The sequence below is a fragment of the Ursus americanus genome, chromosome 9, assembly GCF_024610735.1.
Source record: "Ursus americanus isolate L20-20 chromosome 9, mUrsAme1.1.p, whole genome shotgun sequence".
Taxonomy (NCBI): Eukaryota; Metazoa; Chordata; class Mammalia; order Carnivora; family Ursidae; genus Ursus; species Ursus americanus.
The window spans coordinates 45245397-45263824 of record NC_142135.1 but is presented as its reverse complement, the minus strand read 5'-3'; positions in this window follow the sequence as shown (position 1 = coordinate 45263824).

Sequence of the window (18428 nt, the reverse complement as noted above, 5' to 3'; positions counted from 1 at the left end):
AGTACTTGGAAACAAATAAGTTTAGAACTGCATCTCACACCATGTACCAGCACAATCTCTAGATTTAGAAATACTTGTTACAAATTAAATTTTAAAAACAGAAATATGCATAAATGATCTAATCTCAGTAGATAAAGCCTTTTAAATATAATAAATTTAAAAAAGTTTATAGAAAAATCTAGATGCTGCTTATAGTAGCATAAATGAAAGTGGGAAAATAAATACCAATGAAAACAACTGGAATATATATGAGAGAGAAAAGGTTAACTATCCGTAACACCAAACACAGAAACAAATGATCAAGGGACACAATGGACAATTCATTTTCATTTTCAAAAGAAAAATACAGTTTGCCATGAAGTATTTGGAAAATGATATTCATCCTTCTTAGAAATCAAAGATACTCATTTAATATAGCATGGTTATGTCCTTGTTTCACTTGATCTGCTTTTCTTTCTATAGTGATCCCAACGTGAGCTCAAGATTGTTTCCCTCAGAGTATTTATAGCGCTTTTCTCTCCAACTGACATTACAAAAAGGAAGTACTGAATGGTATAAAGTTTATCTTCAAGGATGCCAATACTTTCACCAATCCCTAAGTTCCTTTTAATGACTATATGAAAATCCTAAAGCATTCTGCACTAATGTGGTTCATATTTTACTATTTTACCAGGAAGTAAGTGATATTTTTTTAATGAATGAATGTTTTGCCAGGATGAAAATTAGGCAGAATACTATTTTTATTAACAAACAAACAAAAAAACCCTTAACATTTCTGCACTCTAGTTAAAATGGAAGCTTTTCGTCACAATGCATAGGGAGATTTCAGGATCTTACTTACTTTGGGTCTTTCTGGTTATACTCAGTAATGCTACATGTGCACTTTAGTGTTGTAAACAGTAAATTGAAGTGTATTGTAGAGAAAGGTAAGAGTGGCCAAGAGGATATCTGTAGTGTCATACGTGGTTGCATACTTTACTGCTACTCCCAGACCAGTATTCCTCCACTCTTATATTAAAAACTTATTTTACTTTAATGCCTTACTTGCCCCTTCTTCATCCTCGACATCATAGGAATTCTGGTTTCTTACCTACATCTGTTGAAACTTTGGCACCAGACTACCCACCCATCAATCATCCTTGTGTCTCAATATGTGTATCATTTATTTAACTCACTGACCTTTTAGTTTTATAATATTTATATTTCCAGTGACCTCCCTTTCACTTTACTGATGTCTCTCCTAACCACATTCTGGGTCTAGATATCCTAGCATTACTTCATCTTTGAAATCAGATGATTTCTTATCTCAGGAAAACCTTTTTGCCTGCTCCCTCTTTAAATTATTCTACTTCATCTATCTAGACACTTTCCCTTTTTTTCCATCTCTCTCTCTCTGTTTCCTTTCATGTCGGACTTCAGTTATGTGTTCATTGTCTTTTTGGTGTCCTGAGTCCTACATTAACCCAGGATCAACCTAGCCTTCTCCATACCTGTGCTTGAGCTGAATAAAATTATGAACTGTACATGCTGGTGTTTGTATCAGTTGGGTTCTTTGGAAATTTTAGGAATCAATCCTGACTGATTTAAATAATATAGGAATACTAAAGGATATTGAATGATGACGTCCTCTCTAGGAGGACTGGGCTTCTTGGCGATAAAAAATGCTCAAACTGTTCTGTGAGAGTCTATGAAAACACAAATGTTACTTCAGTAGGGTGAGACAAGGCCATAGGCACTACTAATATTGTGTATGATGAACACTTAACCATGCTGTTAAAAGCCTCGTCAGGACTATCTTTGAAAACTAGGAATAGTAATGGTTTTTTAGAAGAATATAGGGCTAGAAATTCGGAATCATCCAGAAGATGTGGATTAAATAATAAACCATATTTTTGAAAGCTTCTAAGCATTCAAGAAGGAAAGAATTACCCTCAAGCTCCACCTGTCTCCCAAGAAAAACAAAAAGATTGATCTGAAATGCTACAGATAAGCCAGGGAGGGAAAAAATGGTACTGCTTTAGTGGCAAATTCAGATTAATCTGGAGCTTTGAGGTGAAAAATTGTTTCCATATTGTTTCTGTGGGGCCCACAAAGGGGAGCTGAATCTCAGTGTCATGCATAAAGTGATGTTATATAATTTTTCATTTTATATGTTTGTAAGCCATTAGAAATGGTAAATGATTACTCACGGTCCCACCATTCATTTTAAGAAATGTAGCACTACCCAAAATTTTGAAGCCCCTGTGACCCTCCACAATCCTATCTTCTCTCGAGCATCAAGCCTATTGATATTTGTCTTCCAAATGTATCTCAAGTCTAATGATTTTTCTTCTTCCCACCGCTGCTATTCCAGTTTTCAATCCTCTTCCGTATTAGCAGCCTGAAACCTGGTTTTTCTATATCCACTGTGGCCCCACTCCAAACCATTCTCAATACTGCTCAGTGGCCTTTTCCAAAAATTGAAATATGTGTATGCTGTTTTCCTGCTAAAAGCCCTCAGTAGTTCCCTATTGCCTTAATGAAGTTAAAACTCCGTACTATTGCTTATAGGCTTATAAAGCCCTTCCTTTATTCATCTCTGTATGGTTCTCAGTTTAGATATAATTTCCACTGGGAGCTTAGTCTGGGTGTTCATTGTTTATTGGCTTCTCCACATCCATTTTACCCATGCTTGGTAAGACTGAAATGTTCTTCCTATTCAGTTCATGTGCTATTTTTAGGGTTGAGCCCATGACTCAGCCCTAGGTTACCCAGAAGATCTCACCACTCTAGCCCTCATGATTGTTTATGTTAAATGCATGACCCAAACCAGCCCAACTGAGGATATGTCCATGCTTTCCCGGGGCTGTCTAAAAAGACTTCGTGACTTTTGCTTGGCTTAATGTTGGGATGCAGCAAGCCCAAAGATACCAGGGCCATTAGTGCAATTGAGTCCAGAATCAACCATAATTGAATCCTGCCTTTTCTGTGGCTATTTCATTTACATGAGCTAATGTATGTCTTTTTGTTTTAATATGTTGGAATTGGGTTCTCTGTTACTTGAAATGGAAAGACTGATTACAGAGCCTGCCCTGATTTTGCTGGACTATATCACAGGACACTGTTTTCTGTACCGAAAATTCTCCATCATTTCCCTATCAAAGCAGTTGCCACATTCTCTGACCTTATCTCTGACTCCCCTCCTTGCACACTCTGTTCTAATCACACTAGCCTCATTGCTATTTCTCCAACATGGGAGGCTGTGGTACCCCTGGGCCTTTGTGATTCTTTTCCTTTTGCCTGAGAAACTCCTAAATACACACATGGTTCATTCTCTCCCTCCCACATGCTGTTTCTCAATATAACATTCTCAGTGAGGCCTTTTGTGAGGCTTCTATTGAAAACTGTAAATATTTCTGAACTCATGAAGCTCCCTTTTTTCCCCCTAAAGCTTGTAACCATTTAATATACTATAAATATTTGTCAATTGTTTTTCCCCCAACACACACTTAAATGAAGACACTAATTTTGCCCATTTGGTTCATTGGTTCTATGATGTCTAGAACAGTACATTGTAGGCACTCAATATACATTTTGAACAAATGAGTGAAATATTTTTGAACATCAGTTGTGTGTCAGGCACTATTTTAGATTCTAGGTATACATAAGTAAATATCACTGGCATTGGGTCTTTTGCAGACAGAATTTATAGCCTAAGAGGAGAAAGAGTAAACACATAATTTAAGGTCTACAAAGTCAAGAACATGGCCTTTTTCATTATTGTATCCATTGTACCCAGCCTACATCCATGAGTTAGATAGAGGTTTTTCAAATGGTTGGAAAAATGAATATTCTTCCTGTCAAAATACAATCTGTCTCACCCGGGTGATTATTTGGATAATTCGAACAAGTTATAATAATTATAATTGCATTTCTAAAATTGCAACTGTACCAATTGCCTTTCTTACTAGAAAAATATCATGCCAAGACAGTGAGACCATGTATATTAAGATACTTAAGAAGTCATGAAATGGTGTATAAATAAAAATATCATTATTATCTGTTAAATAAGATTCTCTTAGAGTTTATTATAACGATTTCAGGTAATAGGTAATATAGGCTTTCAGTTGAGAAAATAACATTAAAACAGACATTATGATATTATTGAGATTTTATGTAATTATAACTTTTGTTAATTATCTTGAATATAATTGTTAATATTTAGTACCTTTCAAAAGTATTGCTCAGATATATATCAAACTCAATTCTTTTTAGCTCCTCTAAACTTTTGAACAAAACCCACAGACTTGAACTATGTGCAATCAGTAGCCTACCAGTATTTATCAAAAACATGATAACTTCATGTTTTCTTAATTTGTAAACTAAATTACATTTATCTTTTAACTAGCTTAAGAAAAGCTAGTTTGTAATTTATGAACAAAATTTTTTTCCATCTCATATGTTTTACATTAATGCTTGTATCATCCACACCCTGGATGTTGTAAATATCTTCCCCATGAGAATATTAAAAGCCATTTCTAATCACATCATCATACTGAGAATACATTGTACCATTGTGTCTTGTGGAAAAAATGACTGAGTCCTAATATATTACCTGATTCATTATTTTCTGTTTGATTACCTTTACTTCATCCCCTTTCCTCCTAGGTTGACTGGTTAAACTGAATTACTAATTGATTTAATCTAAGAAAAAAAAATCTAACCCAGTTACCATTATGCTTGGCTCTTCTTCATACTTGACACCCTTAATAACTCTTATCTGTGTTACAGTTGTCAAAGCAAAGATTGCTTTGTGCCCGAAATGTTTTAAATTTTACAAATTTTGAATTGCTTTATATTAGCAAATATCTTTGAGAGGGGCTGGCAATGACAGTGAATTACTTGTAAATGGATTCATTTAATCAGATTGGTTTCCTAGCTAAGAAACATCATGTATGGAAGGGTTTGACTCATGTTAAAGAAGTAATGAGATGATGGACTTTACGAAAAAATGGCGAGGGGAATACTTGGGTGCTTAAGGTAGTCAGAGGGATGCAAATCATAAAGGTATTTTTATATTCTGTTGTAGAATTAGCTCCATTAAATTGTGTTTGTTGTCTCCCTTTTTATCATGTGCGCTGTTAAATGACTGGGGTTTGGCATAGTGCCTGATGCACAGTAGGTGCTGACTAAAATTTTGTTGAATAAAATTCGTCATCCCTGCTCTGATAGTTTAACATCCTAGAATGAACGTCTTTGTTGTGACAGTTGCAGGACCGAAGATATTCAAGTGGAGTGTGTGTGTGTGTGTGCTCGTGCGCGCGTGTTGTGAAGATATTTTTTATACATGAACACAGTAGCAGGAACCAAGTTCTTAGGCTGTTTTTTAATATTTTGTACCTGCTGAGAATAAGCTAGGCAACCATTTTGGAGGCCAAATGAGATGCATTAGGCTCTTAACTGAAAGAAAACTTATAGAAATAAACTTTCTTTTCTCTTCTCTTCCTTTTTTTTTTTTTTTAAGGTTTTATTTATTTATTTGACTGAGAGAGAGACAAGCAGCGAGAGAGGGAACACAAGCAGGGGGGAGTGGGAGAGGAAGAAGCAGGCTCCCAGCGGAGCAGGGAGCCCGATGCGGGGCTGGATCCCAGGACTCTGGGATCACGCCCTGAGCCAAAGGCAGATACTTAATGGCTGAGCCACCCAGGCGCCCTAGAGATAAACTTTCTGATGAACTGAAAATAAGTACAATATAATATGCTGAGGGAACTTGAAAACTTGAAGCATTAGAAGAAGGGTTTCTAGGTTCCTATCGCCAATACACAGGCACTGGAACACTCATTGCAGTGATAAGCAGTTCTACAATTAAGTAAAAGCACGTAAGACTTAAGGGACATTCCTATACCTGATAAATGTGACTATAATGGAGCAACTAATTCAGTAGCTGTTCTTGTGTGCTCTGAGCTTGAAGATTCAAAGTCGTTTTCTTAAAAAAAAAAAAAAAAGTCAGGCTTAAATAATTTGACAATATCAAATAAGGTAGATGGAGAATAACCTTATAGAGTTCCTTTTCTTTCTTGGTTTTGGTTTTTTTGGGGTTTTGTTTTGTTTTGTTTTTGGTGTTGGTAAAGGGACTCCAACAGAAATTGTCAATGACTTTGGAACTATTGTGAGGTATGATCAGAATTTTGTTTTGCTTACATTACAGAATGTACGCATACGTTTTCTGATTTATTCAAACGCTTTGCTCAGACTCCAGCCCATAAAATATTCTCCTTTGTTGAAATACTTAGTAATTTTTCTTACTGTAACACAGAACTCCAAAATCTTGTCCTTCTCTGACACATTGTTGTGACTAATGCATTATGCAAACTGCTGACATAGTTCCAACCTTAAAGCTGTATTGGTCCATGCCAGCCACTGATGTATCATTTTCCAGGATCCTTATCAGTAGCTCCTGAGTCATCACCTTAGTCATATTTATTGGAAAGCTCTTGTCGTAAGATTACTTAGACAAGTCTTTAAATTCCTTATGAAGTCTGGTTAGGTTTATGTCATTAGGTCTTAGGTGTTCTCCCCTACAGAATGCAAAGAATCCCATTTCTCTTTTCATGTTCATATATGGATCTCTCTCTTAATATCCCAAACTGGTATGTTAGACTTATGTGGCTACTTACCACTAACTAATTTCAGTTGTCATTATGATCTATTTTTAAGAGCAGAAATAAAATAAAACCTTTAATATTTATTTACTGCTATGTACTGTTATTTCACAGATTTCTTGAAGGTCTTGTAAGTTATCTTTTACTGTTTTCTTGAAAATACCTCTACCATTTTGAAGATAAAATTGAATATTATTATTCATACTTGACACTCTTAATAACTCTTATCTGTGTTACAGTTGTCAAAGCGAGTTTAATCCACCTTTTCATATTATGAATTCCAATTACTTGTTTTCCTGGTCAGCTGCTTACTTTCTTTAAATGTTCCAAATATTAGGATTTGCTCTAGCATTTGGTTAATATTTGTTGCAACATTTGCTAGCTATGTGACCTTGAGGGGTTACTTGACCTCTACCTCAGTTTTCTTATCAAGAGGATAGGGTAATAATAATACCTACTGTCTTAGTTCTTTCTGGCCAGTATCACAAAATACCATGGACTGGGTGGCTTATAAGCAACACATTTATTCCTTACTGTTCTGGAGGCTGGGAAGTCCAAGATCAAGGCTCCAGTATGGTCACATTCTGGTCAGGGCCCTCTTCCTGCTTCACAGACACCAAGTTTTCTCTGTGCACCCACATGGTGGAAGAGAGGGATCTCTGTGGAATCTCTTTGATAAGAACACTAATTTCATTCAGGAGCAATCAACATCCCAAAGGCCCCAACTCCTTATATCATATTGGGTATTAGGATTTAAAATTATGAATTTGGGGTGACAAATATTCAGACCATAGTGCCCTATTTCATAGGGCTTATTGCTAAAAGCATTTTTAATGTATAAAGTGCTAATAATAAAAGGACTTATTACCACCATCACTACTATTGTGTCTTCTCACCTTGCTGAGAGTTCAAAGTATACTTTGGACATTATTGTCACTAATTTATGAATAAAATAAAAAAATTGAGAATTTTTAAGATTTCTCTGGGATTGTGGCTTTTACTTGAGTCATGATTTCTGGTCTAGAAACTCTTATAAATCAAGCAGTTTAATTATAATCAAAGAATCCTCAATAACTAGTACCTACCATTTATTGCAAATGGAGTTAATGCTCAATTTTATGAATATCAGCATTCTTTATATGACAAAACAAGGAAGAATTGGGGGGGAGGGATTTTCATGTCCTCTTCAGACCTATTAACATCAGAACAAGACTTTCATTCGATTGTCATGACTGGTGCACTGAATGGGGAAGTGAGCATGGAAATGGAGCCTCAGTGCAAGCTTTCCCTGGAGTCATCCTGAAACATCTCCTGCCCAGGGAAGTGATAGATAATAATGAGGATAGTTACTCTATAGTAGTATCAAGCCCAGAAAAGGCAGGTGATGGAAGAGAGAGTTCTAGAAAGGGAGATTTGCAATCCACTGACAACGTGGATAGAGAAACCTAATTATAGTAAAAACAGAACTTGAATTCAGAGTGTTTCAGATTTGTGGTACATTTTTCATAGAAGGACACTGTGGGAATGATACAAATAACAAAGTCTTGATTACCAGCGTTTGGCCTCTTAACATACACCTCCCACTCACAGGACAGGTGCTACTCATCTATTTCAGTTTGTTAACAGAGTATTAAATCCCTTCTTTTCTCCATGTGCAGGGTACAGAGAGACGCATGTGGACAGTTGGAACACTGCTAGACATATAGTAAAAAACTGATGAAACCTAGACCGATTTGTGGTTTCTCTGAATCCATGAATTTTCTCTTAACACTTTAGAAAACACATGGCACCTACAGAAAGAAGGACTTGATCACACATATGGTAAGGTGACGGTTAAAACACTTCTGGAGTGATAGTGCCAAGATTGGTAGATACTTAAAAAAAAAAATTTAAATAAAATGTAACAGTGTTAATACAGAAAAGTTTATAGTTCATTAGGGTACAGCATGATGAATGATCTTAAAGTTAACATGCGTGCTTATCTTGAACCTAAATCAAAAAATTGAGCATTACCCAGAAGTCCCCTCCTGGTCCTTTTAGTCATTTCACCTTCAAAGGCAACCATTATCCTGACTTCTAACACCATATACCAGCTTTGCCTGGTTTTGAGCTTTATATACGTAAGTTCATGCAGAATATACTTTTCGTGTCTGGCTTCTTTTACTTCATGTTATATTTGTGAAATTCATCATTGTTGTATACATTAGTATCTGTTTATTCTCATTGCTACGTAGTATTCTGCTAATGGGCATTTGAATTGTGCCCAATTTAGGGCTAGTATTAACAATGGTTCTATTATGAACTTTATAATACATGTCTTTTAGTGAGAATACATACACATTTCTGTTGCACATAGGAATATGGGGTTGGAATTACTGGGCAGTCATAGATCATCTTCAGTAGAAACTACCAGCTTTCCAAAAACCTTTTCTCAATTTACATTTTAAACAGCACTGTACTAAAGTTCTAGTTGTTTCATCTCCTTGATAAAACTTATTATTGCCCATCTATGATTATTTCTTTTGCTGTGTAGAAGCTTTTTAGTTGGATGTAATTCCACTTAATTGTTTTTGCTTTTTTTGTTTGTACTTTTGTTTTTTCACTCATTTGTACCCTATAAGCCCTGTAGGCTTTCTTCACTTTGTTCGTTCTTTTTTCATTTTGATTGAGTTCACAGATTCTCTTTTTTGCTTGACAACGTCTATTGTTGAAACCCTCTATTGAATTTTTTAGTTCACGTATTGTACCGTTCTCCAGAATTTTTGCTTAATTCTTTTTTATGGATTTTATCTGTTGATATTCTCATTTTGCTCCTGTATCTTTTCTCCAGATTTTATTTGGACAGATAGAGTGCACATTCACATGGGTGGTGGGAGGAGGGGGAGAGGGAGAGGGGAAAGAGAATCTTAAGCAGGCTCCATGTCCAGTGCAGAGCCTGACACTATACTAGATCTCATGACCCTGGGATCATGGCCTGAGACGAAATCAAGAGTTAACCGAGTCACCCAGGTGCCTACTCATGTATCCTTTCTTGATTTTGTTGCATTATCTATCCCTTGTAGTGTTCTCTTATTGCTTACTGGGTTCTTTTGAAACAATTACTTTGAATTCTTTGTCAGGCAATTCATAGATCTCAATTTCTTTAGGGTTGTGTACTGAAGATTTATTTTGTTGTTTTGGTAGGATCCTATTTCTTGGATTATTCATGCTCCTCATAGTTTTGCATTTCAAGAAGCAGCCAACTCTTCAAGTCTTTATGAACAGGTTTTGGCAGGGAAAGACCTTCCCAACAACTCAGCTAGACATTCGGGGGGCCTCTCATGTTTTCTGTGGATGTGCAAACGCTGTCTCCCTGTGGAGGCAGAAGCTTTTTCCCAATCTTGAAGAGCCATGCAGGCTGCCTTAAACCTCCCGCCCTTGTCCTGTAGAGCAGTGCACAGAAATGTGGGACATTGGGAGCAAGTTCCATTTCTTTCCTTTTTTCTTGAAAGAGAAGATTTTACGTTTGTGCCTTCTCTCTATTCCATAGAGAGCTGTGTCAGCTGCTGAAAGCCACCTGCCCTTTTTCCCTGGGAGAACGCATTGAGTACAAGCTCCACTTCTCTCTCTCCTTCCTGAATATAGGTCTCAGAATTGTGCAGTTGGTTTGCGTTTTGGAATACCTGTATCGTAATGCATGAAGGAGTCTCGGCCACTTTCTTTTAAGAATCAAACCTACTACACATTTTTGTTGTTGTTTATTCATTGCCCATATCCAGTCCCTGTGGATCTACAGGATCCTGTTAAGGACTTGCCACCTATTCATTCATGCTCTATTTTTCTTAGCTTACCTCTGAAACTTTCATGCTTATGTTGTCATATCTATGGCTCTAGACTTCTGGCTCCGCACTTCCTTGTGCTGGCTGAAGTTTGAATCACTCTTTAAAACACAGAGATAGTAAAGTATCCCACTTCACCCTCAGAAGTTTTCTGAAACATCTCTTAGAAATTTTTGGATTTTTGTATCATAAGTGAACTAAATTGCAGTAGCATCTCTGAACTTTAGTGCTGTTTCACAGTCTATAATAAGATCAACTCATTCTTATTTGAAATATAACACTAGATCCATGGTTTCCTAACAGCAAGATGGCACCATCTGGCACACTATTAGTGCAAGACACTGAGGTTTTTATGAGACACGCATATCCCTGGGATATATACAAACTTTTATCCAAAAGCTGACATTTTACTATGATTAGTTTGTCAACTTACTACAACTCATTATAATAATAGAAAATATTATGGCTTTGCAAAAATGCAAATAATATAACAAGATGAGTGTCATTTTCTTGATGAGAATTAGTTACACCACATGCAGACCTCACTGACATTCCCAGGGGACCTGAGAAAATATCAAGAGCAATGTGGAGACTATTGTCTGTAAAATTAATATCACAGTCCTATTGTCTAGCAGGAAGGTCAGGAAAACAGGGTCAATTTTCTTTTGTGGTTTCAAAGTTTTAAGAATTGCTTTCAAAGCCAGGGAATAGTTGTGACATTCTTTGGAATTCAAAATTAAAATAGGTTGATCAACTCTTCCCAATTTCCTCCTGTCTCCTGTGCTTAACTTACTCAGAATCTGAGCTGTGGCTATTGGGTAGTTGTTTTGCCTCAGACGTTAGATCTTCAGTGTTTGATTTTTTTCCTTAGAGTCCTGAACTATGTATGACTTAATGAAGTTCCTGGTTTGATCTTGATTTATTTCATTTCAAATATGAAGTTTGGAAAATGATAAAACTGAAGAGAAAATATGGTAGAAGAAGAAAAGCCTAAAAGAAAAATTTCTAGTAAGTAGTTTTATAAAGGCAAGTTTTTTTTTTTTTATTTTTCTTTGAGGAAAGATAGCATTATTCTTCTGTACATAAATTACCTGAAAAATAGGATTACTGAAATAACCCACAGCCTGTTTTTTCCAGAATGCTATGAAGATAGCCAGAGGTGGAAGCTGGTATTTCCACTTGTCTCTGGAAGCTATTTTTTTTTTCTCACATAACTCTAATAGAGATAGTATGAAGAAAATACTGATAATTTTGTTAGAGTAGCAGATAAACTTAATTTATAAATCTGCAGTCTTTTTTTCCCTAAACCCATATTTAAAAGATAAAAGAATTAGAATGCAAAAAAATGTTTGTTGTAAAATTTTAGGTGGTGCTGATTTCTGAAAAAGAGTATATATTATTAAAATTGTGTATTTAAATGTTCTACCTAGCTATTAGGATGATACAGTAGCAAAATGTATTAGATTCATTTTTGAGGTTGCATCATCCATTGACTTCATGTTTTCCTGTATTCTTATGAATTTATTTATTGGTCATTTTCCTCTCTCTAAGGATTTGTTCTAAGAGGCAGGTTTAAAGAACAAAATTCTATTAAAGAGAACTAAATGCATTTATGAACAGAGAAAAGCTATAATATATCCCTGACTCCTAGGTGTCAGTATATCGTGAACCTTCAGTTTGGCATCCTTTTTCTGCTACATAAGATGAACATATTAGCCCAAACTTTTATCAAGGAGAAACAAAAGTATTAACACATTAAATTTCCTGAGGTGACTTGTTTTCTTCCTTCATTAAAATATTTTCCATGTAGGAAGGGGGAATAATGAAAACAAAACAAAAATTAACCATTGACATGTGATATCTGAAAATTGATAAGAAAGCTAATATAGTGGTAATTAATATTTCTTTATAAATATGTACATATTATGAATCATAAGCCACACATTTAGAGTTAAAAGTTCCAGAAAAGTACCATTTTAAAAATTTCAATACTAACTATAGAATGAAAAATATTATGAGTATTTTGATTGTAACACGGATCATGACCCAAGACCTTAGGAAAGAGAAAAACCAAAGTAAATGTAATTTGGATCATCCCAAGAGAGAAGGTGGAACAGTTCTTTTGCTTTTTCTCTTAAAACACCATAGTTTCACTCAGTAAATTTTGTTGGTACCTTCTGTTCCAGCTAGTATGAGGAACATACTTTTTTCCCAAGAAGTTCACAGCTCTGTAATACCTCTCTTTTGAAATAAACATTAAAGTCCTTGAGGAAATTACAATCCATGTGTCTCCTTTCATTGTCTCCAATTTAGCAAATACATTTCTAGAGTTGGATAGAGTTAAATATTTCCCTGCTCAATTTGCTGCCCATAAGTTGACTTATTCCAACCTCAGGGAGAGTCTTCTGATGATAGGATCAAATTGAATGCACACTTTTTGGAGCAGGTATTTGGTCTTTCTGTCAAATGCACATCAAAGTGCCTGACATACAGTGGTCATTGAATACGTGCTCATTAAAGAGCTAGGTTGCTGGATCAGACATTGGGCAGTTGCAATTGTTAGAAATGTTTATGGTCAGGATCATATACTGCGTTGACAGTTTTCATAATTAATGCTATCTAAGTCCCTTTCTTTTAAGTTCTCTCTCTCTCATCGTTCATTTCTTTTAAAGGATTTCCATGGTATGTACTTTCAGTCCTGTTCATCAGAAGAATTTCTGTAGGTAGTTTTTATCCTGAAGCCCCATGACTCTGAACAGATTTTACATTTATTTTGCCCTCTTTGAGTGGTCCTCAAATTGTTCTACCCCTCTCTGCAATCTTATCAAGGGAGCGCTTGCTTGCAATACCTTTTTCCACTTCTCCTTCTATAAGAAAGTCCTTCTATCCTATCAATCTGTGAGAGGAAATATAAAATCTCCTAGTGACAAGAGTGATAACATTATCCTATGAAGTCAACTATCCTAAAGTGATCTATAAAAGACCACTGTAGCTAAAACAAAGCTCTCATGTCTGCATCTAGTCCTTAAGGCGTAAACCCAATGAAGCAATTTCAGGAGTTGTAGTAAGTGATAGAGGAAATTAGTCAAAGATTTATTTCAAGGGACAGCTGCTGACATAGGCAAATTGTGGTTTCATTGCCTCCATTATGCAAACAGGGAATATTATCCATTCAAACAGAAAATTAATGAAAATGTCCCCATCCCTATCATTCTTAAAGGAGTCTTTCTTCCCTTCCCATATCCAACTTTCAAATTTGAAAGCCAACACTGTTACTGCTGTCATCCCTCATTTGGCAATAAGACATTTCATTTAATGTTTGACAAAACATTAACACTATGCTACTATGGAGAGAGTGGGTGGGGAATGGGCTAGATGCGTGAAGGTATTAAAGAGGGCGTTTATGAGGAGCACTGGGTGTTGTATGTAAGTGATGAGTCTGAATTCTATGCCTGAAACCAGTGTTGCTCCGTATGTTAACTAAAATTAATAAAGAAAACAACAAAAAACCCATAGTGCTACTGACAATACTAACAATAGCAGCAATGATTATAGGTGAAATTTATTAAGCGAGTAGTTTGTTCCGGGTACTGCCCTAAATTCTGTTAGATGTATTTCATCAGTATACAAGTACAAAAATCCTAGTCATGAAGTATAAATTATTATATACCCATTTTATATTTTACAGGTGAGGAAACAAACATATTAATTACATTCATTCTCGTATGTGTTTATTTAATGAGCCACCTGTCTAATAATTACACAAATATAGTTGGATTTTGAGAAATACAGCTCTAAAACTCATGATATACCCAATACAACACTGTTAATTCCAAGTACCACAAATCGTTGAGACTCCCCAAATTTAGAAGTAGGGTTCAAATCAGATTGGTATTACGTTATAATTCCTGTGATAGATGGTCCATGTTTTCTTAGGATTCTGTACATGTTTTATATCAATGGCAATTTTCCAAATGTGCTGTCTTTGATCCATAACTTTTTTCCATCTGTATTAACTTCCTACTGGCTTCTCTATCTTTCCTAATGTTCCAGATTTTATGGCTTTAACTTTACCTTCATTCTCATTGATATGATTAAATCACCACTTGATTCCTGGTCAGTGATCTCTTATTTCTCTGAGGGTGTTAAAACTACTCTGTTTCCTTAATAGTTCTTGCCCTATTCCAATTTTCCTCCCAAAAAATAAACATGTGCATTTCACAGATATTGCAAAAGTGCTCAGGTATGAATGCTCTTGACTTCTCCTCCCATCTGCTCTCCAATAAATCTCTTCATCGCTCATATTTGATCTCTAAGCTCCTAGTAGGTGAAAATTTTACTTCACCAAGACAAAGCTTTCACCCTGTCCACTTGAACCTATTCCTTTCCTCAGGATCTTAATTTTTTCTATTTCCCTCTCTCGAGTCATATTCAAAATCTCCCTCCCTGCTATCTTTCTCTTTTCTGCCAATATGCATGTTAAATTACATAGAAAAAAACTCTCACTCCATCCCACATCACCAACAGACTCTCTTGCCTTCTTAGCCAAGCATCTTGAAATTGTAGACTACTTCTCTCCACTTCCTTGCCTCCCATAAACCTTTTAATACATGGGGAATTTGGCTTCTGACTTTACTACTTTATGAGAACTGCTTTTACTAAGATTGATATTTTCTAATTGCTAAAGCCACTGGTTGCTTTTTAGTTTTTTTCTACTTGACCTCTCTTCTGCATTTGACAGTTGAGAAATCTATGTTCTTTAAATTCTTTTTAAGATTTTCTTGGTCAACATAAGTATAATACTTAGTTTTAAAACATCTCGTTAGATTATATCCCTAGCTTTTCTTCCTGTCTTAAGACAATATTTCTTTGGTCCCATCCTTAACTCTCTTCTTCTTAAACTATGTCCTTGGGTGAGTTCATTTGCATTCATGATACCATGCATGTAAATACATGTGCTGATTATTCCCAAATACATTTTGTGATAAAAATTCATCTACCCAATCAACTTTAGATATCTGAAACTGGATATACCAATGACTTTAAATGTTTATAATATCTTTATATATTACTTTCTTAAATATTGTGCTGTTTTACTTTCCACATAAAACGATGACAAAAAAAATCTACCTAACACTGTGCTTGATGCACTAGGAAAGTATTACCGGAGAGTTATTAAACGTATTATACCTACAGCAGCATCTGTCTCTCATGTTTGTCTGATGGCAACACCTACAGTTCCACATGAAAAACCATGCCTTTTAAGCTGCTTTATCTTGCTCTTTCATGATAGATTTTATTCAGTACCCTTAAGACTATGCTTAACTTTCATTTGTTTCATGGAACCTGTGTTAGTTTTCTATTATTGCCACAAAAAATTACTGCAATGTTAGTGGCTCAAGTAACACAGATTTATCGTCCAACAATTTGGTAGGTCAGAAATGCGATGCCAGTCTCACTGGACTGACATCAAGGTGTTGATGGCTATATTTCTTTCTGGATACTCTAGGGAAGACCTGCTTTCTTGCTCATTTGAGTTGTTAGTAGAATTAATTTCCACGCAATTGTGGAAGTGAGCTCCATTTTCTTGTTGGCAATCATCTGAGAGTTGCTTGTAGCTCCCGGAGACCTCTTCCCAGTCTGTACTCATAGCTCCTACATCTCTGAAACAGCAACAGGGGCTTTGAATCCTTCTTATATTACATCTCTCTAACTTAGCCCAGAAGGGATCTTTCTTTTTAAAGACTCATGATTAGATTGGGTCACCCCTGATAATCAAGGGAAATCTCATCTCAAGGTCCTACCCGTAATCACACTTGGAAGATCTCTTTTCCCATGCGAGGTAACATATTCACAGATGCCAGGAGTTAGGGCAAGGACATCTTTGGGGGACCACTGTTCTGCCTGCCATAGTCTGCTCTCTGATCCCCAAAACTTTGCAACTACCCTAAATATATTTCTCATTCAAAAGTCATGTAAGGTCTCAACCCATTACATCATTAACTCAAGGTCCAAAATCTCATCTAAATCTTACCAATTCAAAAGTTCCAAATCTCATCATCTATATCCCATAAATTAGGTATAAATTAGGCTCTGCTTATAATCTCATTCTAATTGGGACATAATCTCTGCCTGTGTACCTATGAAACTAGAGAAATAAATTATCTATTACCAAGTGATAAGACAGGCATAAAATAATATTCATAGACCTTCCAACTCTAAAAGGGAGAAAAATGGAAAGAATAAAGGAGTTATGGTTCCAAGCAATTCCAAAATACATTCAAGCAAACTCCATTGGGTATCAGGGCCTTGGAATAATTTTCTATGGCTTCAGGCTCTGCTGGGTTCACAGCTCCACCCTCTGAGCCATCCTTCTTTTAGCATGAGAGGTAGCATGTATTTTCAGGTAATTGCTTGTCAGCCTGTTTCTTGTTTGCAGAATTCTGGGGTTCTGATACTCTTCTTTCTTTAAATACTCTGTCTCAGTCAGAGACCGTGCTTTTGCTGATGGAACATTCTCAAGAAGTTTGTGGGTTTCCTGTGAATATCATATGTATTTTATTCCATTAGCTAAGAGACTGGTCCCCAGATCTTTGGCTTTTTCTGAGATTGCTGAGAGACCGTGCCTTCAAGCTTTCTAGATTTTGTTTGATTAAAGAGATCTGAGTCACATCCGCAATCTTTCCAAAGGAACTTTTGTGTTATTGAAAACTCTGTTCTTTTGATCTTTCTGAGGCACTAGCAAAAGATTATTAGCCAAACTCAACTTTTTCTATAAGGCATGCTTTCTGGTTAGTGAATCTCTTAGAGTCTTCTGCCTTCTGGGGAGGCTAAAAATTTCCCGAATTATTAAGTCTTGGTTTTAGTTTGTTTTTATTTGATAGTTATTGCTTCAATTTATCTTTCTCTTTTCACATCTTATTTTAAGCATGAAGAAGAAACCAGGCCACATCTTTAATACTTTGCTCAGAAATTTCCTCACCTCTAGCACTTCTATTTCATTATTATTTTTATTTGTACATCAACATGTACCATTAGACTTTAGGCTCCCTGTGAATAGACAGTGGGTCTTGGGAATTCCTGGCATATATTATTGCTTAATAAACACTTTTCATAGAACATTGCTTAATAAAAACTTGTTAATTGAATGAATACAAGTAATTCATTTGATAGCTTTTCTCTACTTTCATTCTCCCACTGGCTATAGTAATAGACAAATATTTCAACTGAGAATAGTTTTAAGGGTAGTCTCTCTAATTCGAGAGGTTATTATAAATATGCCGAATTTGAAATTACAACCCAAAGAGTCTATGTGATTGTTTTATTCAACTAATGTAAATGTGTGTGAAAACGAAAATTCCTTTCCTTAAAAATGCTATATACTCACTATAACAAATCTTTAGTTCAATACAACTATGTTGTGTTGTATAAACACACAAACCCATTAAATGCTGAATTTCTAAATAAATTTATTCTTTTGTCTCTTAACACCATTTTAAGAAGGATTTTAATATTCAAAAGAGAATAGGAAAAGTATACAATTGAGCAGCCTTTGTCGAATCCTTTTATTCACTATAAAATAAAACTTTATAATTCCTTGAGACCTTCTCTTTCCTCAAGTGATAAATTCTATATTAAATGTAGAATGGAGGTCATCTTGTGCTTTCGAAGTGTGTAAAATTGTTTAACACTGCCTCTCCAAAAGCAAATAATGCAATCAGATTTTTATTCAGTTTAAAATTTTTCCTTCCTATTAACTCATTTGATAAATACAGCTGTTAGAGATGGAGTTATGGAACACAGTTTTCATTTAAAATAACATTTTCTTTACCCCAAGTAGAAAGAATTTTGTTAAGATAAACTACCATAGAGGTTTTTATTTTCAGTAACACAATATCTTTGAAATACGTAAACATTAATTTCATGCACCATCCAGAATTATTTTATATTTACCGGAAAGAGTATATTT